Raw genomic sequence first — 27108 nt, 5'->3', positions numbered from 1 at the left:
TAGGCAATAGTTAACAAGATGTTTCCATGAAAAAAATGTGAAGGTGGGCTGGCCGGGTTCCATTGTCAAATAATTTTGGAAATGCTATTAAAACACATTTGTTCTTCTCTAGAGCACTCACAACAACTTCTATCAACTACGCTAATCCCAATGAAAATACAAAATGATTTCACTACTAACCCTTGCCATTTTCCATGCAACTCCTACTCACTCATCAGAAGGCACTTTGTGAATTACCTGTGCACTTTGCCATTAGTAAGTACCTCACACAACTCGTTACTGGCAGAGTGCAGATGTGGGACCTGAGTTTTCCAGCCTGACTACTTACAGCCCACTCTTATGACTCTGTAAGTGCAACCTTTAGTAGCAGGGGGTTGGGAAAGGAACAGGCACTTCAGAGAAGAGAGAATTTGGTCAAGCTGTTGAATTGACTGTGAGTTTTCAGAGGGAGGAGTTCAGCAGGGATTTTTACTGGCTGCTCAGGTAATGATGAAGAAATCCTGCAGAACATCTCGTTTCCAAATTTACTGATTTTTCCCAAGATAGCTGAGATGGGTTTTTTAAAATTAAACATTTTATTTTGGGATAGCTGTAGCTTTATATACAGAAGCAAAAAATAATACAGGGATTCCTCTGTAGCCTTTACCCACTGTCTCTCAATAATGACATCTTGCAAAACTATACTACAGTATCACAACTAGGATGTTGACATTGGTAAAGATAGATAGATCCTGTTCACTGCAGGATCTGTCATGTTGCCCTTTTATGACCACACACATTTCCCTCTTGCTCTCACTCCCTACTTAACTCCTGGCAACGACTAATCTGTCCTCCATTTTTATAATTTTGTTAATTAAAGAATATGACACAAAGGGAATCACACAGACTGCCACCTTTTGGGACTGTGTTTTTTTTTTTTTTAATCAACATCTTTCTCTGGAGATTGATCCAGGTTATTGTGAATATCAATAGATGGTTACTTTTTATTGCGAGTAGTATTCCGTAGTATGCTGGGCAGAATAAGAACCTACCTAAAGATGTTCATGATCTGATCATCAGAACCTGTGAATGTCTTGTGTTATGTGGAAAAAAAGACTTTGAAGGTGTGATTTGGTTAAGAATCTTGAGATGGAAACATTACCCTGAATTTCTTGGTTGACCTAACGTATCACAAGGGTCTTTATCAGGGAAAGAGAGTAAAGGGAGAGTCAGAAAAATAGATGTGAAAAGGAAAGCAGAGGCCAGAGTGATTCTGTGTTAGATTAACTCAACCCAAATGGAAGAAGGAGACCCTGACTCAAGGACTGCAGGAGGCCTCTGAAACCAGAAAAGGCAAGGAAACTGATTTCCCCTAGCGCCTCCAGAAGGAGCACTGTCTGGACAACACCTTGGTTGAAGCCCTTTTTGGCCTTCTGTTGAGTTCTGAGAACACTTTATCTATTCTAGGTACCTAGTCCTTTGTTGGATATGTGGTTTGCAAATATTTTTCTCCAGTCTGTAGTTTGTCTTGACATCCTCTTAGCAAAGTTTTTCATACAGCAAATTTTTTAATTTTGATGAAGTCTAACCTGACAACTGATCTTTTTATGGGTCATGCTTTTAGAGAAGTAGACCTTTTTTTATAGGTCTAAATTGCAAATATTTTCTTCCGTAGTTTTCCTAAAGGTTTTATAGTTTTATTAATTCTGTGATACATTTTGAATTACTTTTTGATATAGGTCAAGGTTAGTTAATCTTTTTAAAAATAAATGTCCAATTTTTCCAGCACAATTTGCTGAAAAGACTATGTTTCCTCCATGAAATCCCTTTTACACTTTGGTCAAAAATGAGTTGGCCATATATTTGGGGATGGAGGTCTTTCTGGGTTCTCTATTCTGTTTTATTTATCTATTGTTTTCCTCCATCAGTACCAAAAGGTTTTGTTTACCATAGTTATTAAAAATTCTTGAATTAGGTAAATTAATTCTTCCAACTTTACTTTTTAAATATTTTAAAAAATTGGTTTTGCTATTCCTGTTCTTTTGCATCTCCATATGCGCTTTAGCATAATCTTCTCTGTTTCTACAGAAATCTTGCTGGAATTTTGATAGAATTTTTATTAAACCTGTCTATCAATTTGTAGAGAATTCATATCTGTATTATGCTGAGTTGTTGAAGTCATAAAAACTGTCTGTCTTTCAGTGATTTTAGATCTTCTTTGATTTCTCATCAGTATTAAATGTCTTTTCATATCTTTTGTCCTTTTTCTAATTGGATTTTTTACAACATGAAAAATCATTTTGTTCTTTGCATATTTCAGATATGATTTCCTTAAGTGCTTTTCAGCAATTATTTGACACCAGTGGAGCATCCTACAATTCAGTTTTTCTTGTATAGTTTTACATTTAAATCTATGATCGTTTTCGAGTTAATTTTTTTTTTTTTTTTTTGAGACGGAGTCTCACTCTGTCACCCAGGCTGGAGTGCAGTGGCGCGATCTCGGCTCACTGCAAGCTCCGCCTCCAGGGTTCACGCCATTCTCCTGCCTCAGCCTCCCGAGTAGCTGGGACCACAGGCACCTGCCACCACTCCCGGCTAATTTTTTGTATTTTTAGTAGAGATGGGGTTTCACCGAGTTAGACCAGGATGGTCTCGATCTCCTGACCTTGTGATCCGCCCGCCTCGGCCTCCCAAAGTGCTGGGATTACAGGCATGAGCCACGGCGCCTGGCCTGAGTTAGTTTTTGTATAAGATCTCAGGTGTAAGTCAAGGTTCACATTTTTGCTTATGAATATCTCATTATTTCAGATAGTTATTGAGATTATCTTTTTTTCATTGAGTTGTCTTTGCATCTTTATAAAAAACCACCTAGCTCTTTTTGTGTAGGCAATTTCTAGGTTCTCTATTCTGTTCCATTGATCTATGTGTGTATCCCTCTGACAATATCACACAATGTTGGTTACTGTAGCTATACAATAGGCTGTAATATCTGGTAGAGTGATTCTTCCCGCACTCTTCTTTTTCAGCATTGTTTTAGGTACTTTGCTTTTACCTATAAGTTTTAGAATAATTGTAGCTCTATATACGAAATATTTTTAAATAATTTTTATACAATTTGTGTTAAACTTACACATTAGTTTGGAAAGACATCTTTACGATGTTTAATCTTCTAATCCATGAACATGGAATATCTTTTTATTTAGATCTTCTTTGATTTCTTTCATGAGCATTTTGTAATTTTCAACATATATCTTCTCAACATATATATTTTTTCTGTTTCCTGGCTTCTTTCAGTATTTTGTCTTATCCTTTGGTGTTCTGAAGTTTACTTATGTTACCCATCTGTTCTAGTGTGTTGTGTACTTATTTAGAATCCCTTATATTAATTGTAGCTATTTAAAATTCTCTGATAATTCCAAAATCTGTGTCATATCTGAATCATTCTACTCCGATGTTTGCTTTCTCTCTTCAGATTGTGTTTTTTCTTGCCTTTTGACATCACTTGTAAATTTTAGATGAAAGGAAGACATGATACATCAGTAACAGGAAGTGAGGTAAATAGGCCATTTGTGTGAGGCTTTATGTTAACCTTACTAGGAGTTGGGCTGTGCTTAGTATTTGTTGCAGTATATGTAACAGGAACTCCAAATTCTTTATTTGTGCCTCCCCTTCCTGTCTTTTGGCTTCCTTAAGAATCCCTCCTTGTATAGAATCTGCACCTTGAGGTCTTTCAGCTGTAAACTAATGTTATTTATTATAGTGGAGCCCTGTTGATATGTGGCATGGTGTAGCGAGAGGGGAAATTTATATTATCTTATGATCAAATCTGTCTTTTAGTAGCCCTGTATCTTCAGGCTGACTAAATTTTGGTCAAGCAGAGAATCTTTTTCAGTGCCTTTTATTTCTTTCTTTTGCCTTCTTACACTGGCTAGATCTTCTAGTACTGTGATGAATGAGAGTTGAGAGTGGGCATCCCTGAATTGCTACTGAGCTCAAGGGGGGAAATATTCAGTAACTCACCATTACCTGCAGTGTTAACTGTATGTTGTAGATGTTTATCAAGTTGAGGAAGTTCTCCTCTGTTCAGTTTGCTGAGAGGTTTTACTAAGAATGGGTGTTGCATTTTGTTTGATACTTACTCTGCATTGTGACTTATCCAATCATGTTATTTTTCTTCTTGAGCCTGTTAATGTGGAAGATTATACTGATTGATTTTTGAATATTGCATCAGCCAGGAATCCTTGGAATAAACCCCGTGTGGTCATTGTATATAATTATTTTTATATGTTCCTGAATTCTGTTTGTTAATATGTATCTTTAAGGTTTATGCACATATATTCATGAGGAATATTGGTTTATACTTTTTTTTGTCCTTGTCTCTATTATTTTGATATCAGGATGATGGGGCTTCATAAAATTAATTAAATTTAGCAATGTTCCTTCCTTATCTATTTTCTGGAAGCGATTGTATATAATTTGTATTATATTTTTAATATTTGGTAGAATTCTCCTGTAATTGACATGCTTTCTGTCAATTTTTGAGTACTTTTTCATCCTTACTCTCTTTCCATTCTTCCTGGACTTCCATGACACAAATACCAGATCTTTTGTCTGACCAGTCTCTGAGGCTCTGTTTATTTTTTCAGTCTGTTTTCTTGCTGGTTTTTCAGATTGTGCAGTTTCTATTGTTTTATATTAAGTTCCACTGATTCTTTCCTCTTTCCTCAATTCTGCTGCTGAATGCACCAGTGAAGGTTTTTAAAAATTATTTTTGTCATCATATTTTTTAGTGCTAAGATTTTCATTGGGGTCTTCTTTATGTCTTCTACTGAGAGTTTGTTTCTTTGCTGAGCCTTTTTATTGTTTCATTTGTCTCAAGCATATTAGTAATTGCTTGTTGAAACATTTTTGTGATGGCTGCTTTTATCTTTTATTATTTTTTAAAATCTTTGCCACATAATTTTAACATCTTTGCCTTCTTGGTATAGATGTCAACTGATTATCTTTTTTCCTTCAGTTTGAGATCTTTCTGGTTCTTGGTAGAATGGGCTGAGTGTTTTTCAGTTGAAAACTGAACATTTCAGATATTATTTTATGCAACAGTCTATCTTATTTAAGCTGTCTGTTTTGGCGTTCTGCAACAGCACTCTGGCGGAAAGGGAGTTGGAGTTCATCACTTCCAGGTTGCTACAGAAGTCCAGTTTCCATCCTTGGGTTTATTTATTGGGCTTATTTACCCTTGGAGGCTGTCTCCTAATAATTGCTGGGTAGGGAGGGAGTTCTAGCTTCCCTCTAGGTCCCTGCAGATAGTGTGCTGGCTGGACGGGTACAAGTACCTGCTTCCACGTGGTCTCCAACTATATCATTAGGAGAGGAAGCTCATTACTGTTTAGAGGAAATCAAACGCCTGTCTCCTTCATCAGCACTCTCTGAAACCACCTTAGTTGAGGGATGGATGCCTTATTGTAGCCCAGTAAGGGTAGAATTCAGGGCTCCTTACTCAGCCTTTGTGAGCGAGGCCAGGTCCACCATTTTATCTATTCTGTTTGGCTAGAAAAGAGTGGTTATTGTTTAAAAGTATTCTGTCGTGGCCAGGCACAGTGGCTCATGCCTGTGATCCCAGCACTTTGGGAGGCTGAGGCAGGCGGATCACGAGGTCAAGAGATCGAGACCATCCTGGCTAACACGGTGAAACCCTGTCTCTACTAAAAATACAAAAAATTAGCTGGGTGTGGTGGTGGGCGCCTGTAGTCCCAGTTACTTGGGAGGCTGAGGCAGGAGAATGGCGTGAACCCGGGAGGTGGAGCTTGCAGTGAGCCGAGTTCAAGCCACTGCACTCCAGCCTGAGTGACAGAGCAAGACTCTGTCTCAAAAAAAAAAAAGAAAGAAATAGAAGTATTCTGTCTTGTTAGGATGCCCCTTTACTTGTCCTTTAACTAGAGAGAGCAGGCTTCTGTTGAGAATTTTTAAAATTCCCGTGCATTGGTGTGTCTGAGTTTTTAGCTTCTTCAGTTCCAAATCTGGAATGAAAAGAAAAGCAAAGAAAGCCCAAGATACTCGCTACCATGTCATCCCTTGGGTCCTGATGCCCTAACTGGTTTGCCTTTTGTCTAATTCTCAGTCTTATTATGATTGTTTTACATGTAGTATCCAGGGATTTTAGTTGCATTTAGCAAGAAAAGTAGAGACAAGTATGTCTCTTCCATCTTACCAAAATGAAATGGATTTATATTTTAAAAAATTTTCCTCAGCTCACTGTTTTCTTGACAAGAGAAATTTTTGATTTTGGTTGAAGATGAATTTGTTTTCCAGCTTTTACTCTGAAGGTGATCAGCAGTCAGATTTTTGTTCAGCAATAGGGCCATGAACATTTGGAACTTACAGATAGAATTACAGATAGAATTCGATGGTGTGGAGTGTTTTCCTGTCTTTTGCAGGCTTATTTGCCACCACTGATTTCTAAGCAGTTCATGCTTTGAAGAAATCCACACCTGACAAGTCATTTCTTCCCATCATTTTCCTGCCTGCCTCTGACTTATGTGTAGAATGACATTATTTTCTAGAAGCAGAGTTGCAGGAGATGAAGACTCCCTCCCCCAGCCCCAAGTCCAACAGAGAAAGAATCATATTTCTGAAGTGGAAGAGAAGAATATGTTATTGGAAAAATTATTTGTACTTGCAGGTAGAGAGTATTGCACTATAAAAAATGAAACACAGATGACTCGAATTCAATTGCTGCATGTCTGGAATGGAAGATTGGAAACTTATATTTGGGAGAAGAAAAAGACTGAATTCTTTTTAAAAATTATAGTTTGCAAACTCATAAGATTTATCTAGCGTTAAACAAATCCTTAGGGCACTGGAGTTTTATTCCCATGTAATAGTTTTCCCCATAATAGTTGGTAATATATGAAATGTAAGTTTTTCAGGATTCGAATACAGGAATCATAAGCTGAAGAAAAGCCAGTAATCGTTTGTCATTTGACAGCAGTGGATTAAAAGTAATAGACTTGAATTTCTTTAGGCTCTTCCCGTATTTCATATGCCCCCTGTTGTTTATACCCCTGCCTTTCACATATTTTGTTATCAACCTGAACTTTACAAAGCATGTGAGATACTTACCCTTGTGCTCAAGTCAATCCTGAGCTTGGAGAGTAGGCAGACAGGTTCCAATTCTAGTTTGGCCATTACTACCTATGTGACACTGGGTAAGTTATCAGTCTAACCTCCTTACCTATACACTGAGGGTAATAATATAACCTGCCTTAGCGATAGTTCTTACGCAGACATATTGCAATATCAACGCATAAGTGCTCATCATCTTAATCATTACTGTAGTGAGACATCACCACAGACAAGGCACAATATAAGACTGTGTGCACAGTGTCAGAAGTTCTGATGTTTGATAGCAGCTCCCCAAATGTCCTGTCCATGGAGGTCCCTTGCTGAATATAAATGATAACCTGCTTGTTCCATGTGCAGTCATTCACACTGCATGGAATCCTGCCTCACTTTCCTGAATGAAGTGGGTGGCGTTCTTACATTCTTAGTCAGCTCACAAGTACTTCCTGGGCATCCACTTCTAGTACGCAGGCTCTGGCTTCTGGCTGTTAAACAGTGAACCAGACCATGAGCTGGCTCTCCGGGTTTTTTCCTTTGCTTTCTTGGGTCAGGTGAAGTTTTCAGGTGGGAGGAACTTCAGGGATGCAGGTGGAAGGGGAAATACAGCTGCGAGGAATAAGACCTGAGATGAAAGCTATTTAATACGTGGAAAATGGTCTGGTTGATTTAGGGTAAATTACACCACGACAGAGAAATAGGAGGAAGGTAAAATATACCTGGATCTGTAAATTAGACACTGAAGGACATTGTGCAACAGTGGACGGACAGCATCCATGGTGGGGGTGGATGTGTCAAGTCTGTCATTTGGTGCCGAGCCCCTCAATTAAAACCCATACTGATCCTGTACCTAAGAGTCCATGAAGAAGTGACTGTTAAAGATGATTTTCCCTTATTCCATGTTTATTTCAAAGTGATTTTTCATTTACTCTCAAATTATACTTATAAATACTGTTTACATTTGCTTTATGTTAAAGATTTTGTGCAATTATAGCAGTAATTAAAAGGAATTACAATAATCATACCTGTTTTCATAAGATTTCTATCTGAGAGAGACAAATTATTTTATCTTCGCCATGGACCTGGGATGAGTTTCTTTTTAAATAATGTGCCAAGGGTTAGAATAAACTGCTATGTAGCTAAGTTAAAAATTTAATAACAAGTAAATGGCATTATTGTCAAATATTAAAAAAGGAAAAATAAAACCTTCATTATTTCCATGATAAACCATGTCATGTGGGGAATACCTCCTTATTAGGTGAACACATCTTACAGCTGAAATTTTTCGTATGGCAAATTACCACCTGAATATTTATTTAGAGAATGGTCTCTCATTTCACTCTAGTTTGAAAGATGTCTTTAAAGCCATCATATTCCTCACCCACACACACTGCCCACCTGTTTCCACCAAAGTGCTGTACTTCATCAGCCACAGGCCATTGTAGTCAGGAAGTCATGTACAGTGTTCTCTCCAAACCGCTCACTTTGCTTATGGCACCTACAAAAGACTTTATTTTTTATTTTCTCCTCCCTCTTCCTCCACGCCCTCCTCCTCCATGTTCTGCTATAAAATTTATATTTATCTAAGCAATTTAATTTTTATGGTTAAAAGAATAAGATAATACTAAAAGACTCAAAAAGAAAAATACAGGCCGGGCATGGTGGTTCACGCCTATAATCCCAGCACTTTGGAAGTACGAGGCAGGTGAATCACTTGAGCTCAGGAGTTCAAGACCAATCTGACCAACATGGCAAAACCCCATCTCTACTAAAATTACAAAATTTGGCCAAGTGTGCTGGTGCGCACCTGTAATCCCAGCTACTGGGGAGACTGAGGCATGAGAATTGCTTGAACCTGGGAGGTGGAGATTGCAGTGATCCGAGATTGCACCACTGCACTTCAGCCTGGGCAATAGAGTGAGACTCCATCTTAAAAAAAAAAAGTGCAGCTCCCTCCATCCTGCCTGAACCTGGGTTCATTTTCCATTCTTTAAGGGATTTCTTCTCTTATTTTCCATCATGTTCCTAGTAATATCCTTATATGAACATTTGATTATTAGTTCTCAGCTACATTGATGCCTCCTGGAAACGCTAGACTTTCCCTGTCTTACACTCTACCCGTTTTCCCCTTTTGTTCCCCCGCTCACCTTCCAAAACAATCATGAACCAAGATTTGGTCAGATACACATTCCCTGCTTACAATGTTGCAGTCATGTAATTACTGAACTTTGCAGAATGTCCTAGTGTGACCTGCTTACCTTTTGGGGAGGAGGTCGCATAGATTATGTTTGTCCAGAAGGCGATTAAGTCCCTTTAAAAGAAAATAATGTCTGACATCCAAGCACTGTAGTGTTTTGTTGGCAGCTGTGATGGAAGCACACAGCCCTCTCCATGGGTTGGAAGGCTTTAGCCAACCTCCGTGGCCACAGACTCAGATTACCCTCCCTCCCATTCCCACAGGGCTGCCTGCCACAGTGGCCCACCTGAACCCCTCACTGTCATACTGCAAGACCCTCCTGCTCTTTCCTGGGTGGACTCCCTGGTTCCCCACCAGATCTTCCCAGTCTTGGTCATTCTGCTTCCTTACTTTGGTGGAGAATATTCTCCAGGATTCTTCTGAGGAATGTTGCATGGAAGGTAACTTTGTGAATGGGTAGAAAATAATTTCCCCTGAGAGTTGTGCAAACATTGATCCACTGCTTGTGGGTGAGTTCTGGGCCATCTTTCCTTAGGTCAGTCTGATTGTGAGCTGCTTCTTGCCCCAACCCCCTTTATCCTCAGCCACAACCAGAAAGGTCTTCCCCCTTTTATTCTGGAATTTCAAATGGTAGTATTTCTGATTTTCTTTTCATATGCCATGGACTAGGCAAGTCTTAACTATATGTAAAGTCATTTGATTATTGAGATTGTTTGGTATTATTTCTTTGATAATTCTTTTATTACTTTTCTCTTTTATAAGACTTCTCTGTTTGGTTTTATGCTAGTTTTTGGGAAATCCCTTCAAATTTACCTTCCAACTACTGATTTTTTTTTTAATTTCTGAAGGATCTTTCTAATACTTAGGATGTTTCTTTTTTACAGCATCCTCCTGTTATTTCAATGAACCAGTAACTTTTTTTTTTTCTTTTGGAGGATCTTAACCATAGTTTCTGGAAGTTTTCTTCTGGTCTCACATTGCTTCTGTTTGTTTTGGAGTACATCATTCATGATAGAGCATTTCCCTACTGGCCTCTCATGAATAAGTAGATATGAAGCACTCCTGGCTGGTTGGAAGTTCTCTATGGGCCTCATATTAGGATGAAAACTGGGAATTTCAGAGAAGTACTGCTTGTTAGTATTTCCAGGTCTTTTTACTTTGGCTTGTTAATTTCCTCAGATGGAAGATTTTTTTTTTCTATTAATTTGTTGCCTGGGAAGTTGTAAACCTACAGACAAAATGCTGGGAGCCTGTCAAGGAAAGGGGCTGGTGCACCCACCTGTTATCTCTGTATGTCACTGAATCCAGGGTCTCTCTGAGTCAGCCTCCAATCAACAGCTGTGTGGCTCGGGAATCTTGAGTTCTCTTTCTTCTGTTTTGGACCCGTTGTATGTTACTACTTAGAGATACGTGGAACCTCCAACTCCTGTGGTCCTTCAGAGTTTCCCCTGTCAAAACCTGTGATGGTCTGAGATGTTACCTTACTTGAAAGCTAGTAAGTTGGCCTGCCATAGTGTCATGGTTTCTGGAAGAAGACAAGAGATGCCTGGGTCAGAGACAAAGGACATTGTTACACAGTAGGCATTGATGTCACAGCAGGCATTGTGAGCTTCATGTTTGCCTCTGTTCTCCTTGCCCCCCAAGTTCCATGGGGGCAGTGTGAAACAGCCAACCAGTTTGTGCCACAGCAGAGGAACCCTGAACTTAGGAAACCTCCATCTTTACAATGTCTGCATACCTTTTTAATGATGCTTTTTGATGAAGAAAAGCTCTGAAAGAAGTTCAATTTGCTTGCCAATGTTTTTTCTTTTATGTTTAGTGTTTTTCATGTCCTATTTACAAGTTATTTGCTTATTTAAACGTCATATAAATTTGTATTTGCTTTTTTCTTAAAATTTGAATACTTTAGCATTTTGAGTATATTAGCATTCACATTTTGGTCTATAATTCACCTCAAATTAATTTTTACTTGTGGTATGAGGTAGGAGTCAAGGTTCATGTTTTTCTCTTCATACTGATATCTAGTTGCTACAGAAACACGTATTAGAAAAATTAGTTTAAAGCATGTGCAGAATCTTAAAGACCAGGAAGGTGATACTGTAGTTAATATATCACAGCTTCTATAAACTAAAGGATGTGAAACCTAATGCAGCTGCCATTATTGTGTGCTACCAAATGACAGGCTCTTCAAGGGAAACAAAGATAAAAGATATCCTCCCTGTCTTTAAGGAACTTAAAAATATATGCATAGAAATAAACTTTACACATACACTATAATTTTATTTGTAAAAGTGAAGGGAAAATTTATGCAATAAAACTGATAATGATTCTCTAAGACTGTTTACAGCTTACTAGTACTGAAGTTGTCCCATCTGACCCAAAATATCTGGGGATGCTTAGGAAAAAATTAAGGATATAGGAAGAATTGTATATTATGACATATTGAGGAATTTCCTGGGAGAGAGCCCAACCCAAGGTGGTGAACTTGATTCATTAGCAAAGCTTTGGTCCACAGAGTTAGGGATCACTCTGAGTGTAGCATTTGGTACTCTGTTCTCTCCTTGGGTACCTGAGAAGGAGGTGGTAAGGGGAAAGCTAAAACTGTTTCACTGAAATCATGGTAAGGTATTGACATGGTAAAGCAGCCATACTTTTGGCCTTCTTAGATATGGGTCTGTACAAAAGGATAAAGTGAATATCTCCTCCCTGTGCCACTGACCACTGTGCAGCTTTGGTCCTCTTGGGCTAGATGGAATGGTAGTGGCACATTTTTGATGTGGTAGGTAGGGGCCAGATCGGGTGCAGTACCTGGCAGTAATGGATATCAATGGTATCCAATGGAGAAACATGCCAAATGGAAAAGGGAGTACCTAGGGTTTTCTAGAATTGGAATAGGGAAAGAAAATGGGCATCACAGGATGACTGGCCAGAGACTGCACTGGGCCTGCTCCTTAGCATGTGTGAAGCATCCTCTGATGCCCCTAGATATAGCTGATGAGCTGAAGAAACATTGGCAGGAGGTATGAGGGTTCTGCATTCACAGTTGGGATAAGGGACCAGCAGAAAATTAGCTTGCACACATAAGGGTAAGGCAACATCATTGTTTTTAGAATTCAAAACATTGAAATCCTCTTACTTATTTGATCTTAGTAGCAACCCAAGGGACTGCAGCTGTTTTTCTAAAATGAAGAGCTCCACGTGATCACGTGGAGGTTACGAGATTCACTTACAATCTTAGTAGGTGACCCAGCTCTGGAGCCTGGGCTGGTGGCCATCACTTTCACTCTACCTCTTCTTGCCCTCGCCAGTCTCAGTGTCCCATGTGGCTGCTCCCCACATTACCTCTCAGCTCCCCCGACCCACCTGCCTACCAAGCCTGGTCCCAGATGAACTCTGCTGAAATACACCTCTCACCATGTCTCATCTCTACTCAGTATCCTCAGAGACTCCTACTGCCCTCTAAATTAAATCTAGGCTGGGCACCGTGGCTCATGCCTGTAGTTCCAACACTTTGGAAAACCAAGGAGGGAGGATTTCTTGAGGGCAGGACTTGTGTTTAGCCTGGGCAACTTAGCCTCAGCCTCCCGAGTAGCTAGGACTGCAGGCACATGTCACTATGCCCAGCTAATTTTCCTATTTTTTTGTATAGATAGGGTCTTGCTGTGTTGCCCTGGCTCCAGAGTGGGGTCACCTACTAAGATTGTAGGCAAATCTCATAACCTCCATGTGATCACATGGAGCATTTCATTTTAGAAAAACAGCTGCAATCTCTTGGGCTGTTACTAGGATCAAATAGGTAATAGGCCGAGACCAGAAGATTGGTTGAACCCAGGAGTTTGAGGTTACAGTGAGCCTACGATTGTGCCACTGCACTCCAGTGAGACCCTGTCTCATAAATACATAAGTCAGTGCTTCTCAGCATGGTGGCCATATCCACACTCCATTTTTTATCTTACTCTCTTTTATTCTCCAGCCTGAGTGATTTCAATTTTCCAAACCTCTTGAGTGTCCCCAAAACTTTTGTGAACTTATCTCTCCTAATGTAAGCATCACTGTCTACCATGTGCGAGTGGGCTTGCTTGTCTTAACCATTCCATGAAGTAAAACAGTTCTGTGTGGCAGGGAACGTGCAGGTCTTCTTGACATCTCTCCCCTGCAGGGGCTGTGAGAGCCTGTGAGGGGTGCCACTGTCGCTCAGCTGCACCTTAGGAGCGGACCAATTCAGTTACGGGGGGATGGAAGAAGGACATGTCAGAGGGACCTATGTCCATGTTCGCAAGCAAATTTTATTGTCATTACACATAGAATAAATTAGAATGTTTCACACATAAACATTCCAAAATTGTTTTCCCACTTTTACTTGGAAAATGCTCAAATGTAAAGAAAAGCTGAAGAATAGTATAATAGACACCTATTTACTCTTCACCTAGATTAATTGTTATCCTTTACCACATTTACTGTCTCTCCAAACACACACACACACACAAACACAGCTTCTCTTTTGCCAATCCTTTGAAAATAAGTTGCAGACATTACATGTCAGTCCTGAATATTTCATATGTAGCACCTAAGAATGAAAACATTCCCCCGCATACTCACAATACGGTAAATCAAAGTTGTCATTTAGTATCAAATCTACAGTCCAAAAATACTACTACCCCTAATGTTACTGTAATTGGTATTAGCACATTAGTGTTAGTATTAGCACACAAGACAAATACTACTACTGGGTTCTCAGTTGCAGCTGAAAGATCTTTCATAGCTTTGATCCAGGTTTGATCCAGGAATCAAAGCTTCACCCTTGACATTTTTACTTGTTGTGTCTCTTCAGGCTCTTTTGATCTAGATTGGCACCCTCCTATTCAATTTGATGTATTTGTCATGGCATTTACTTTCCTGAAGATTCCAGGGCAGTTATCTGTTAGACGGGTAAAATGTCCTGCATTCTGCAATATCTGATAGCTCTATGATGATGAGATTTACGTCGAACCTTTTGTGGCTGTAATATCACATTGGTGAAATCATTTTAGATATTAAGTATCAAGTATTGTGCTGACTACTGTTTTGAAAGGGGATCTTCTCATCATAATCTGTACACATTCATTAGTTCTTTACAAAATAAGGAAGTGATATTAATACAGGTGGGCTCCTCTCAGTGGAAAGTGATGTCTCTCGTATCAAGCGATGTTGCTTCATGAAGTGTTTAGAAAGCCAGTTCCAAAAGCAGATCAGTAATCAATCTTGGATAAGAACTTTTTTCAAACCATTCATATAAATGTCCGAGACATTTAGGATGGCAAAAGTGCTTCTGAATATTTTTACTAGTGAAACTTGAAAAAAATATAGAATTTAGAATTTGGCATACCAAAAACTGATGGTTCTTGAGATCAACCATTCAGGGCTATTTAGTTTCCTCTCCCAGATAATTTTCTTTCCTTTTGCCTGATATAAGGCAGATGGAGTAGGGCTTCACGCCAGAGTACCTTGTTGCTGGTGGTATGTTTACCGACAATTAGACTTCCAGCATTGGGCAGTGCTGGCGAGGTCACCTAACCCAGCATTCCACCTCCGCCCAGGCGCTGGTCCCCACCAAGCACACAATGACCTGCATGACAAAGCGTCTGTGTCAGGGCATCTTTGACCATTGAAATGTTGGAAAATTCTGCGTGAAAATGTCCTCACTCTTTCACTGGTCAATCCAGATTCTAGTTCTTGTCATGCTTTATCTACCTTAAAACCCTTCAAATATTTGAAGATTGCTCTTACGTTCTCCAAAGATGTTCTTCTCCAGTGTTAGCATCCTGAGCTCCTTCTGCCTTTCCTCTTCAATCTCCCAAGTGCATGATTTCTGCTTGCTTTCTCTTTAACATGTGTGCTCTAGCGTTCTGTCTCCCCTCTCTTCCTACTGTTCTTACCTCACACAATAATTTAAGTCTGCCATGCACATGTCATGCCTGTGAAAACCAATATAAACTGCTGGTCCTTAGGGAGCTCACCAGTCAGTGAGAGGAGGATCAGGCCAGCAGAGGATGCTATTGACAGTGAGATGGCACCTGTCTGGGGCACCTGTCATACCTGTCGCAAAGGAGGAGGTGGTCGCTAGCCCTAGAGGAAGAAAAGGCAACCTCAGTATTGGAGGAGTGGCTGTTTTCTAGGGAGGGGTGGGCATGGCATAAGTCCAAGAAGCGAGAGATTTAAGAAGACATGCAAAGCTACAAAGCAGGGGAGAGCAAGATACCAGAGAGTGGGATGGGGTGGGATGCGGCGAACTAGCACGGTGAGCCTTCTGAGCCTTTCTCAGTGGCTCTGATTATGTCTTTAGGCAATGCGAAGCTTGCAGAATGAGATTCACATTAGAGAGTAGTAACAGGGAGAGACACACCTTTTATTTTAGAAGGAAATTGGATGGAAAATGCATCCATATCCATCTCCATATGAGATAGTGAACTTTCTCAACTAATATTCAGATAATATTCAGAAATAACAGAGGGGAAAAGTACAAAAAGAAGTGTGTTCTTGTTTTCTTTGAACAATTTTTCTTATAGTATCTCAGCTGATTGCAAATAGAATATCACCATTAATTCCATTTTAGTATTGATTTGCTCTTTTAAAAAATCAATTTAAGAAATGCCCTAATGTGGACAACACCTTCTTCTTTGGGTTTTAGAGTGGTTTGTTATTTTGTAGGAAGAGTGAAAGGTGTTTCTGTCTTCTTCTTCCAGGCTTGAGGACTCTTCAGGGGAGCCTCTAGGGTAATAAAGGTCTTGCAGGGAGGCCCCTGCCTGCGCCCCTGGCTTGGCCCATGCGTGAAGGCCGTGTGTGGAATGATGGCTTTCAGCTCCCATGACTCGCAGCCCACCCCCTACACCAGTAGGCACCAGCCACACCTGTGATGTTCCAGCTTCCTGCAAGGAACTAGGATTGGGGTGGCAAAACAAACAGCTCCTGCTGTTTCCTAGGGAATGAAGACACTCCACTTATTATTACAAATAGATTATGCAAATAAAATCACAATTTTACCTAGTGCAGCAAAGAAATCCATTATACTGCAGGGTGCATGTCTCAATGCAAAGACAAAGCACTGAGTTCCTTAGCACGTATTTTAAAGAGATGATAGGATGTCTCTCCTGGCCTGAAACCCACTCCCTTGTCACCTCCAAGGACTTCATGTTGCCACAAGGCTCTTTATTGAAAACCGAAGAGAAACGGAGCCTTATTCTCCCTGGGTTTAACTCTCCTGCTCAGTGTGACCTGCACTAATTTTGCTCAGCTCTTCTGAGTAAATACTTCTTTAGCTATCAGCCCCTCTCTCCAGGCCCTCTCACATAGAGCAGGGGCTGTCTTCTCATGCTTGTGTCCCCGGCTACTGCACACCCAAAGCTTAGTCTCTGTGCTTTGTGCCTGTTGCCTGGGTGAATGGCTGAAGGGATGACTGCAGATAGCCCATGCCCGAGGTCCCCTGGGCCTCCTCTGTCATGGGCCCCCTGATTCTTTTCCTCTCTTTCCATATCTGCTAAAGTAAGAAGTACATTTGTCTTTTGTCCTTTAGAGCACTTGGCCATTTGAAAATTGCTTTCTCTCCCTGGATTTATCTGCTGTAGCTCCCGTGAGAAAGGCAGGGTGGATATTGTCATCCCATGTAGAGAAAGAGCACCCAAGGTGCAAAAACCAAAATTAAAACCAAGATGTCCTGGCTGGGCTCAGCTTAGCTGTGCTCACTGTCTGCTTCAGCACTGCCTGCATGTGGTGGGTGGCTCAGAGTGAGGCTATTGTTCTTAGTTAACAGAGGCTAAAACTAATCAGATTTTAAAAATAACAGAAATCCCTCCACATACTACTAGTTGGAGCTCAAAAATGAGACCCCTCTCAAGGGCGCCCACCTGGAGTGTCCCAGAGGAAAGACAGCAGAGGAAACAGCTGCTCCTCCTCTGACGTCCTCACTCCAGCTAGGCCTCCCAGCTCTGCAGGCCTCCCCTCTGTCCTCAAGCCTGGTGAGGTGCACACCAGGAGAAAAGCTTCCAACTGGGAAGAAAGTGACTCTCTCTGATTGCGCTGCATCGGCTGCCAGGGTCCGTAGGGAAGGAGTGGCTGCACCCCATGGCAGTGGGGGTGGAGGTGCGATCAAGGCGATCACTGGTACTGTTACCCTGCACAGTGTGCAGGAACACAGGCCCTGGCACCTGAGACTGCAGAAGAGGCTCCCTCGCAGTCAGATGCCCGCTAGGCGAGCAGAAGTGATGGAGGGACCCGGCCCAAATCTCACTCTTAACACCAGCTGTGTAGCTATAGGAAGGTGACTCAGGGGACCCCCCTTTTCTTTATGGGAAAAACAGCACTTGGTCATAAAGCTGTTGTGAGTGATCTCTGAGACCTTTCTAAAGAAGCTCAGTTTAAAAAAAAAAAAAAAGGGAAAATACACATCTCCCAATACATGGCTTGATGTCCAAAACCACTTGATGTCATGGGGGAGCAGCTGGAGTTGAGAATGTGCTCATGCAGTAAGCATTTGAAGGTTGAAGCTCTCATTCAATCAGATTGAAGCTCTCATTTTTATCATGTTGAAGCTCTCATTCAATACCTAAATTCCCTCCACCACTCGCCAGCAGGCAGTCACCCCACACATGTCTGAACACACACCGTGATTAAGCAAGTTCCCCTGTGAAGGGCACAAAGTTCAGTTGTTTAGGTAAGAAGTTTCTCCTTCTGTTTTTTCTTAGGACTCTTGTATCATCTGAATGTTTGTGACCCCCCCCCCCCAAAAACAGTTCACACCATAAAGCCTATCAACATAGTGAACTATCAATCCAGAATCAGCCCATCAATACAGTATCGCCTAAGGTGATGTGGTAGGAGGTGAGACCTTTGGGAGGTGGTAGGTCCCAGTGGGGAGCCTTCGTGAATGGGATTATTTCCCTCAAAAAGAAACTTCAAAAAGACACCTTATCCCTTCCACTGTGTGGGGACACAGCAAGAAGATGTGGTCTGTGAACCAGGAAGCGGGCCCTCACCAGACACCAAATCTGCTGGTATCTTGATCTTGGACTTTTCAGCCTTCAGAGCGATGAGAAATAAATTTCTCTTGTTTGTAAGTTGCCCAGTCCATATTATTCTGTCATAGCAGACTGAAAGGACTGAGAAAACCATTCTAGCCAAGTTCTTGCAGAGGAATTAAGCCCAGGCCTGAGGAGAGAGCCGTGCAGCTGTGACCTAATGTGTTTGGCAGTCAGGTCCTTCTTGCTCTTTGTTAATGAGTCTATTAGAATAGATAGCTGAGCACACAATAGGCATGTGGGCCAAGTACTGTGCCAAGGGCTGGGAGTGCAATGGTGAGCAAAATAGACATGGGCACTTGTGTTTGTGGAGCAAGACAAGTGCAGGGAAGAGCCACTAGTCTCGTATTCACAGAAAACATACTTGTAGATATTGGTCAGTGCTACAGACAGATGTCATGAAATGTACAATGGGAGAATTTATCTGATTAGTAAAGGCAGAGTAGCCTTCCCTGGATAAGTGCTGGGTGTGTTGGAACCTGGAGGATTATCATGAGTTGAGCAAGTGAATTGTACTTGGGAGTGGAAGAGCACTTCCTGGGGAGGGAGGAGGAATACCTTGCAAAGGTGTGAGGCTGGGGAAGCACCGCCCATTGGAGGAACTGATTGAAGGCCAGTGAGTGAAAGGAGGGGAGGGACGAGAAGCATGTTGGTAGGTGGGTCTGGAAAGGTAGGTTAGGGATAGATCATTTGGGCCTGGTGAGTGCCGAAAGCTATGGGAACCATCGGAGGGGAGGCCGTGGTGATGGGGATGTGATCAAAACTGTGCTCCCGACATTTCCCATGGAGGTCACACACAAGAGGAGCTGCAGTCGATGACCAGCAACAGCATAGCACAGCCTCTTTAGATAGCAGCCCTCCCGGCCACTCCATCTCGGCAGGCTCAGGCTGCCATAACAGAATACCACGGGCAGGGAGCCTTGGACAAAGGACATTTATTTCTCACAGTTCTTGAAAACTGGGAAAATCATACTCAAATTACTGAAAGACAAAGAAAAAAATCCAAAAGCAGCCAGAGGGGAAGAAAGACATTACACAGAGGAAAGGGAATGTTAGTGAAAAGATGCTTCTGCTATCACAGATACTGCAGACCAAAAACAATGGAAAAACATCCTAAGTACTGATGGAAGAGGGAGAGAGAGAGGAAAGAAATCTTACCAACAAAAATCCTGTATCCGGGAAAATACCTTTTAAAAATAAGGGTCAGATAAAGCTATTTTATGATTAACAAGTGAGAGAATTCATCACTAGCAGAATTGCATTACAAGAAACAGTCAAACTTCTTCAGATTGAAGGAAAATTATGCCTTGGATGGAAACGGGAGTCTACTGAAGGAGTGGAGAGCTCAGACAAATGCAGACATGTGGGTAAATTTTTTCCATTCCTTCATTTCTTTAAAAGATGTTTGGCCATCTAAAGCAAAAATAGTTGAGTTTATAACATGGGTAGAAATGACATATGTGACAGCAATAGCCCAGAGGACAAGAGAGGGAAAGTGAAAATATACTGTTGTAAATCACATAGACCATGTAATGTGCATACAAGATGTTCTTTTGTAATAGATACTGATAAATATATACATATATGTATATATACATGTGTGTGCATACATATGTATATATATTATGAACCCTAGAGCCACCATTAAAAACAACACTGTGAGGTAAAGCTTAAGAGTCAATAAGGGAGATAAAGTAGAAACTCTAAAATGCTCAACTGATCCAAAAGAAAACAAGAGAAGAAGACAGAACAAAAATAGATGGAACAAAGAGAAGAAAAAGCAGGATGAAAGACAGACAGAAACATATAAGTAATTATATCAAGTGTGAACAGACCAAATGCCTCAGTTAATAAGTTCAGTCCATCAGTTTCCCAGTGGAGGTATCAGTGCTCTCAGTTATTTTGAGAACATGACAGTGGAGGTGTGTTCCATGGACCATGTGAATCATGTAAAGAATGTAACAAATAAGATGTGGGCAAGAAATATATGATCTCATTTTTATTTTCGTAGCACTTTTCCTTAGTTGTCCTGAGTGTTTAAAATGGAAAGGCTGATGTAAAAATGTGCCAATTACCAGTGTATTATTTATGCATCCCCAAATAGATTTTGAATCTCTCATCTCAAGCAATTTTCAAATTGAAAATATATAATTACTACTTTCAAGTCTGTCCCTTCCAGATTGGGCTTTTAGCACTCGCTCTTAGCTGACTCAGACGATTCATCAGGTGACAGAAAAGCAGGGAGCGGGGCACTGTCTGGTGCTGGCTGAGGATGCTGGGGACCAGAGGAGAGGACCAGTGTCTCACAGCCATGATGCTCAGGTTCACTGCTCAGCAGGGGCTGGGGGTGGGGTGAAAGCCTGGGCATCAAATGTTTCTGCTAAAATATAGTCTGTACACCTAGTAGGACTAATAAAACATCAGGCTTGTAGAATCCAGGCCCCTAGTTAAGAAATGAATTATAGCTTTGAATATCTGCATCAAATTTTTAATCATGGAATCCTTTCACTTTATTTCACCTTGTCTCTTAGTAGTAAATGAAAATTATGTTTTTATTTCCCCTGGCCTACCAATGTAAAAGCTAGAAATAAAGGAACGTTGTCGTACATAGATGCCCTCATTGAGTCACTACATTGAGTCACTTGGAAGTTCCCAAGACATATGCCATGCTATCACTTTTCTCCCCAAATTGTGTGTGTGTGCATGTCTAACATATATATATATACATATACAGATGTATACACATGTATATATATGTATATGTGTATATATATATAGAGAGAGAGAGATGCTATACCAACAATTAGGAACATAATAGAAAGAAAAATATATTCCTTTTCTTGCTACCTGACACCATAGCTTTTGTCTGTTTCTGTCTAGTATGTGTATATATTCTTAGAGATGTTACCTAGTTCTTAGGCCAACCAAGATACATATGTGTGGTGCCTGCTTGAGCCAGGCACTGCCTTTCTATGTGCAGTGAGGGACTATGAATAAAGGAGATTTTAGCTTCCAAGGTGTCTGTCTTACCTAATTTTCTACGACTGTAATAGAATATGCAGACTGGGTAATTTATAAAGAAAAGCTGTCTATTTGGCTTTTGGTTTTTGGAGGCTGGAAAGTCCAAGAGCATGGTGCTGGCATCTGGTGAGAGTCCTCCCGAGGTGGAAGGTGTCACATGCCGAATAAGCACGAAAGACAGAAAAACGGGGCCAAACTTACCTTTAATCAGGAGCTCGCTCTTGTGATAACTGACCTGTTCCATGATCATGGCATGAATCCATTTGCCTGATAACCTCTTAAAAGCCATGCCTCTTAATACCATTACAATGGGAGTTAAATTTCAACATGAGTTTTGACAGGACATTCAACCCACAGCAGTGCTCAAAGGAGAAGAGTGTATACGTGGAGCAAAAATGTGATATGACGGGGCTAGGACAGTGTGGACAGGTGCATGGAAGGAAGTGTTATGATAAGTGAAGCTTTGCACAGGTCCTTGGAGTAGCCCTTTTGAAATCTTGGAAGGCTCCTTAGTTCTTAGTGTGCTTGTCACTTAGTGGCTTTCTTGGCTCTAGAGTTCCTCTGGGGATTGTCAAGACTGGGCTCTACGCTGACCCCACCCCCAACTCCCGCCACCACCCTTTCTTTCTCCCTTGGCTCTGAGCCCTTCACTTGACGTGTGTGAATGGGATTGTTTATCCTCAAATTTGTATACTGCACTTTTACAAATTAAACTCCTCTGCGACACTCTGCTGCCCACTTCCACTGGCTGTTCGGCACTCAGAACATCATTACCTGGTCTCCTCTCTCTTCTAGCTGCAGGAAAAGACCTGGTCATCGCCTCCTGCAGTGTCCAGGTAGTTAATACATAACGGCCAACAGGCACTTGCAACCTTAGTCCACAGTGAGCCAGAAGTGGCCACTGAATCCCTTTTAGTCAAGTTAAATATGACTGCAGACCCGGTTACCCAGGGCAGATGCCTTCCTGCCCTTCCAGGTATCCAGGGTTATTCTTGGTATTCTCAACTTTTGAGAAGGGCCTCCACTCCATAGACAGCGTCATCGTCCAGGTCTGTGCACCTGGAAGGAGGGAGCTCATTCCTCTCGGGCCAACTGTGATCCAGGATTAATTAGTGGGTCTGAGAACAGCTACCCTAAGTGAACCACACAAATGAGGCCGCCAGCAGCAATTTGTACCCTGCGTCATTTGGGTGGCCTGAATTCCACTCATTCATCTGTGAATGCACTTAAACAAACATTCCTCCTTCCTGCAAACTTCACTCTGGGATTAGGAGGGCTACATCACATCAAATGGTTAGATTCATCTCCTGTGACAGTGCATCTTAACACTCCATTCTAAAAGCCTAGAATCATTTCCTAGCTCTAAAGTTGATCTGTCAGGGCTTCCTTCCTGTTGTATTTTACCTACCTAATTTATTTCAAAATGTTCTGGATGTGATCTACTTTATAGTTGCAGAGAAATGTATGCAATTAGAGTCCCGTTAGCAGTACAGCAAAGAACTATTGCATTCTAACAGGGCCGCAGCACTGAGAAAGTAGCTCAAACTTACATACCCATTATACCTCCTCCTTGGTTAATGATTCAAAGCCATCTGGATATGGGTTGATTTCATTTTATTGAGAAAGAGAGAGAGATTCTGAATAGCATTCCTCACTCCAAAATATTTTAAGAGTTTTCTTTTCACCTGAACCTAATTATAAATATGTATATTTGGAGTACTTTTCCCTTACCGTAACACTTGTAAGAAAATTTTGTTATGAAACATTTAGACCAGGCGTGGTGCCTCATGTCTGTAATCCCAGTGCTTTGAGAGGCCAAAGCAGGAGGATCACTGGAAAAGAGTTCAGGAGAAGCCTGGGCAACAGAGCAAGATACTATCGCTGCCAGAAAAAAAAAAAATTAAACATTAGTGTGGCATGGTGGCTTGCACCTGTAGTACCATCTACTCAGGAGGCTGAGGCAGGAGCATCAGTTGAGCCCAAGAATTAGAAGTTACAGTGATCTGTGATCATGATACTGTACTCCATCCTGGGCAGCAGAGTGAGACTCTGTCTCTGAAAATAAAAAAAGAAGATAAAATGTTTAAACACCTACAACATCAAAGAAAACAGTATAATAAAACTCTGTTTACCCATCATCTGATTCGATAGCTATCAAGATGTTTTTGCACCTTTTGATATTTTTGATGGTGAAATATTTTAATGCAAACCCAGGCCTCTTATCATTTTGCTCCTACATACTTGAGAATTCATTGCTAAAAAATACGGACTTAAAAAAAAACGAATGGCAATGTTATTGTACTACCAACACAATTAGCAGCATTTCTCTGGCATCATGTCTTACCCAGCCCATCTCCAAACACCATTGTGTGGTTGCTTTGTTTAAATTAGTATCAGACTGTCCAGTGCATTTGGTGATACCCTCATGTCTTTTGAGACATGTCCTTGATTCTCAAGCATTGATTTGTTCAAAAGATTTGTCTGCTTGCTTTCTCATGGTATCATTTAACTTGTTCTATTCCCCACATTTTCTGCATTTCATATGTTGTAACTCATCACAGGCCATTTCTTCCTCTTTTAATAGCCAGAATCCTTTGGTACAAAGCAGCTTTCCCTCATCAGTTAGAACTATTTGGTTCTCCCAGAAAGCCTATTGTACAGGAAAGGGAGGATAAATGCTGAAATCTCTCCCTTTATATTTGCTGAGTGGGTAGTGCCCTAGTTATCTCCAGTGTGGACCAGTGACTGCCTCTCTCTCTCTCTCTCTCTCTCTCACATCTTGTTGACTCTCATTATAAACTTGTAGGTCCTTATGTTTTCAATGCATTTTAATCAGATACCATCATTACTCTATGTGATTCTCAGATTGTCCTATCTTTGGCTAACAGAAGCCCCTGCAAGTTGGCTTTCATGACTTTTGACCTCTCCTTAGTGGTCCTCGGGCATCACATGCTGTCCCAGCATTTCTGTACATTTCTTTACCAAGCCCTAGAATAGGTTGATCCTCTAAAAGGGACTCTGCCCCTCTCAGAGGGGAATGGCATTTAGAACATACCATCTGACACCTTGGGCATCGGCACATGGGCACGTGGGCATTGCTGTTAGGTCATCACAGTTTCTAGAACCTTCTGTTGCTCCGAGCTAGGAAATACATATTGTTTAAAACCAATCAGGACCAAGATTGGCCCCTAATCTTGTGTCTCTCGGCCTTCCAGGGGACCTTCTTCTGGGGATGGTGGGTTTTGCTGTTGTGAGGTCTCCCTGGCATGTGCTTCCTGTGCACCCCTCCCACCCAGGGCACTGGCTGTCTCCCTTACCCCAGGGCTTCTGCCCTGCTCGAGGAAGGTCCTACCTCCACCTGCAATGTGGAGCCTGCAGGACTTCCCCAGCCTTGTCACCACATGCTGTCTTATTGCCCCTGGTTTAGGGGGTATGTGTTTGTGGACAGCCTGTGGGGCTCAGGTGTCCCTTGCATCATCCACAGCCCTGACACCTTGGTGCTAACCCCTTGCAGGGCTCACTGAAGTAAGTGCTATGGCCACACTACCAGTATTTGCGGGAGCAGGGGGTTTCCTGATACTTCTTTGTTTGCTTGTTTCTAAATATATCATCCATAGGTTTTCCAGGTTATCCTGTTAATCTGTTTGACTTGCAGTAAGAATTTGGAAAAATTCAGAAACACTGCAGCCACCCTGATTCCATCGCCCAATAATAATGTCTTTAACTAAAAGCAGTCTGATTAGACAAGAGCTAGACATGAGGCTCTCACGGGGACATTACTGGCATTCCCAATGGAGACGATAAAACAAAGCAAATGGTAAATGGTAGGAAGCGTGGCAAATGGGCCCACAGTACTCCAGACATCCCTTGAGATTGCCCTGGAGAGCAGATGCCTGCATTCTTTTCCCTGCACCATGCATTCTGACTTTTGTGCTAAGAATAATTCAGTTGTTGCTTTAAACATTCTAGTTCACCTGTAAGTGCTGGTTACAGTGAAGGAAAAGAGACATTGTTCCTTCCTCTGATCAGCCTGCAGAGCCTCCTCAGAGAGACCTGGGCAGCAGGCCTGGGGCAAATTATGCACAGAAAAGGCTTAGAGGGTCAGATCAGCTACTTTGCTTTAAAAAGGCATAGGGCATCAAGCTGGGATTCTGGCCTATGTAAACAGTATGCTGGGAAAAAAAAAAAAGAAAAAAGAAAACAAGCCAAAAATGCATTCTATAGCTCACATTTGAATGCTAATGAAAATTAAACCAGTTCCTTTTTTTAACTTTAAGAGACCATACAGCTTTTACTATGCTAATGTGTAATGTGAATTTCTCAAAGAGCTAGCCTTCAGCATTTCCCATGCTAACTTAAACCACTCATCCCTTTTTATGCCTTTATTTTAAGAGTTCCACCTCTTTCTAAATCCATGCTCCCACAAAGCACTAGTGCAAGTTGAGTGCTGTAGGGGCTATTGTGCTTATTAGCACCAAAACGCTGAGTTCAATAAAAGTAATAGTATTTCTTTTCTAACCACTCATTTTCTGAACCAGTGTTTACTGAATAGCTTAGTGTTGTTCTAGGTTATGCCAAAGGATCTTAAGCTTAGGACTCTGCTTTCAAGGAGATACAAGTGTTAATGAATCATGATAATAAAACATGAGGAGTACTAGCAGTTATGGAGTATAAGGAACTGCAAGTAAAGGCATGAGTGATCCTGTGCTAAGAATAACAGTTGTCACTTTAAACATCTCTAGTGATTGACTCTGCCTTAGAAAGTCAGGAAGGCTGCCCAGAAGAGGTGACCAGAAGGTCCAAGTTCTAGAACTTGCATGAAGGTCCTGGGTTTTGTTACCCTTGCCCTAGCCAGGCATCACAGGACAGTAGCATTGATAGAGGCTGGCATGGGGGCTTTTGAAGGAAGTATCTAGAGTTGAAAACGACTTAGGCATGCCATAGGGTGGGGAGCTGAGGGAGCTGGGGATGGGCAGCCCAGCTATCTGCGTTTACTATTGTGTGCTGGAAAGAGAGCTTGGAAAATGCTAGAGATGAGATGCTGAACTCACTGTCTAACCACCCGACAGTTTCTTGCCCACTGCATAGAAAAGCCAATACACTGAGACAGCAGTGTTGCAATAGAGAGAAAGAGTTTAATTATTGCAAGGCTGTTTAGTGGGAGGACAAGAGATATTTTTATAATCGTTCTCCCCGAGAACTCAGAGGCTAGGGTTTTTAAGGATAACTTGATGTGCAGGGGGCTAGAGAATAGGTACTGCTGATTTGGTGGGGATGAAGTCACAGGAGTGGCAACACTGTCTTTGTGTGCTGAGTCAATTTCTTGGGCAGCAGCTCATAGGACTGGTTGAGTCAGATCCTTGGTATGAGTTACAGGTCCAGGGGAAGTCAGTTGGTTGCCAAAATGCAAAAGTCTGAGAAATATCTCAAAACCAGTCTTAGGTTTTACGATAGTGTTGTTATCTAAAGGAGCAACTGGAGCAGCTAAAAATCTAAAAAAAGCTAAAAAAAGAGCTTTCTCTTTGGCTCTCCGAAGGTTTGCTGAAAAGTCGGTTCACAAAAGGAAGGTTAATAGGAGAAAAGACATACACATTTATTTAACATGTATATACAATAACCTTCAGACTGAAGACCCAGAGACACGGGGGAGGTTGTCTGTTTTTATAATTAGTTTCAACAAAATATGGACAGTTGTGTAGAAATATGATTAAACAAAAAGGGTGTGATCTAATGGTCATAGAC

General features: G+C 41.3%; 1 protein-coding gene and 1 long non-coding RNA gene across 3 annotated transcripts in view; one reads left to right on the top strand and one right to left on the bottom strand.

The window, feature by feature from the left end:
- The window catches only part of GABRG3 (gamma-aminobutyric acid type A receptor subunit gamma3), a 566182-nt gene that overhangs the window by 180170 nt on the left and 358904 nt on the right, over positions 1-27108 (top strand). The window lies entirely within an intron of this gene.
- Positions 7287-10848, bottom strand: LOC100611737 (uncharacterized). 2 transcript variants are annotated; one of them, XR_674426.5, is made up of 5 exons: positions 10575-10848; positions 9357-9409; positions 8497-8596; positions 7818-7948; positions 7287-7707 (listed from the first exon to the last, which is right to left on the bottom strand). It is a non-coding gene; the product is annotated as an uncharacterized LOC100611737 (long non-coding RNA). The 2 variants fall into 2 exon arrangements; XR_674427.5 differs by lacking the exon at positions 9357-9409 and having other exon boundaries at positions 10575-10839.

The sequence above is a fragment of the Pan troglodytes genome, chromosome 16 (assembly GCF_028858775.2).
Source record: "Pan troglodytes isolate AG18354 chromosome 16, NHGRI_mPanTro3-v2.0_pri, whole genome shotgun sequence".
Taxonomy (NCBI): domain Eukaryota; kingdom Metazoa; phylum Chordata; class Mammalia; order Primates; family Hominidae; genus Pan; species Pan troglodytes.
This window is presented reverse-complemented; position numbering and strand designations above follow the sequence as displayed.